Consider the following 1,878-nt stretch of genomic DNA (forward strand, 5'->3'; position numbering starts at 1 on the left):
TTATAGGAATATCTTGAACCCGATGGAGCTTATGTTGAAAAATAAAGTTCATATTTTTATCTTTTAATTCCATTATTTCATAAACTTTTTGAAAACTTGGAAAGAGGAGAAATTTCTATTAAGAAGAAGCAGAGGCGAAAAGCAATTCGTTTCATTGAGTGAAAGTGGAGTCGTTTCAGTGGGGTCGCAGCATTTGAGGTAGGCAGAAATATTTTGACACGGGAGAACTGATCATGAGGACTTCCCATGAATGCAATATTGTTTCAAATGAACTTCAGGAGCTTTCTATAGAGATGAGAGTGAGGCACATAGTGTACAGATGAAAAGTTAAGGCTAACATAAGAGGCTTATAACCTAGCAATTTTGATTTCTATCTTTGTGACTTTGAGTCCCACATCTATTATTTGAAATATTTTTTTATGATTTATTTAAATCACAGTAAAGCTAGTTACTGTGAGTCCTGGTATGGCACTGTGGGTTAATGCATTGGACTGCCAAGTCGGTTTGAACAGCAAGGATGGCAATTCAAGCTCACCAGTCACTCCTTTGGAAACCCTACACAGAGTTGGAAGCAACTCAATATCACTTCAAAGTAACAACAGAAGCTAGTTGCCACAGGGTTGATTCCATCTTATGGCGACCCCATGTAATAGAACTATGCTCCATTGGGTTTTTAATGACTGACTTTTCAGAAGTAAATCTGCAGGCCTTTCTTCCCACATACCTATCGGCCCCACCTAGTTGTCGTTGTGTGCTATCCAAGCACTCGAGTTCTTGTTATTAAGTGCCATCAACTCCATTCCAACTCATAGCAACCCTGTGTCGGGTTTTGGAGGAGTGGCTGGTGAGTTTGAAATACCAACCTTATGGTTCAAACTGACCTTGTGGTCCTGTGCTTATCCTATAGCACCCCGCCAGGACTCCAGTAAATGTACATGATTCTACTTGGTGTACTAATGCATCTAAAAGGAGCTCTGGTAACATAGTGGTTACGAGTTGGGCTGCTAATCGCACAGTAAGCAGTTCAAAACTACCAACAGTTCCGTGGGAGAAAGATGAGGCTTTCTGCTCCTGTAAAGATTTACAGCCTTGGGAACCCTGTACAGAGTTGCTGTGAGTTGGAACCAATTCCACAATACATAACCACCACTACCACCAATGCCTCTAAGTGTTCTTATAAATAAAATGGAGGCAAAACACTTAGAAAGTATCACACAGAAACAGTTAACTATTAATTCCCAATTTGTGCTCCCATAAATGTGTGGTTCTCCATTTTGTGTAGCTGTCAGCAACACAGTGTCCAAATTTTTAAGGGTTAGCACTATTAGAGTGGCTGCTGTTGTTAAGTTCGAAAGAGAGACTAGAATGGGAATTTCATAGCTTGAGCTCCACACACCTTGTGACCTTAAGTGAACATAGACCAACCTCTCAAACCCAGGATTGTTGGTAGGTGCCACTGAGTCAGTACCAACTCATAGTGACCCTATGCACAATGGGATGAAACAGCCCTGCAATTGTTGCATTGTTGAGCACATTGCAGCTGCCACTCTTCCAATGCATCTCGTTGGGGATCTTCCTCTTTTTCTCTAATCCTCGACTTTACAAAAGATGATATCCTTTCCAAGAGACTGTTCCCTCCTGACAATATGTCTAAAATGTGAGAGATGAAGTCTGGCTATCCTGGCTTCCAAGAAGGATTATGGCTCTATACTTCCAACACAGATTAGTTTGTTATTTTGACAGTCCATGGTAATTTTAATATTCTCCTCCAACACCACAACTAAGATGCATCAATTCTTTTATGGTCTCCATTACTCATTGTCCAAATTTCACATGCATATTAGGTTATTGAAAATATCATGGTTTGAGTCAGGTGCA

The sequence above is a fragment of the Chrysochloris asiatica genome, unplaced genomic scaffold (genome assembly GCF_000296735.1).
Source record: "Chrysochloris asiatica unplaced genomic scaffold, ChrAsi1.0 scaffold00171, whole genome shotgun sequence".
Taxonomy (NCBI): Eukaryota; Metazoa; Chordata; class Mammalia; order Afrosoricida; family Chrysochloridae; genus Chrysochloris; species Chrysochloris asiatica.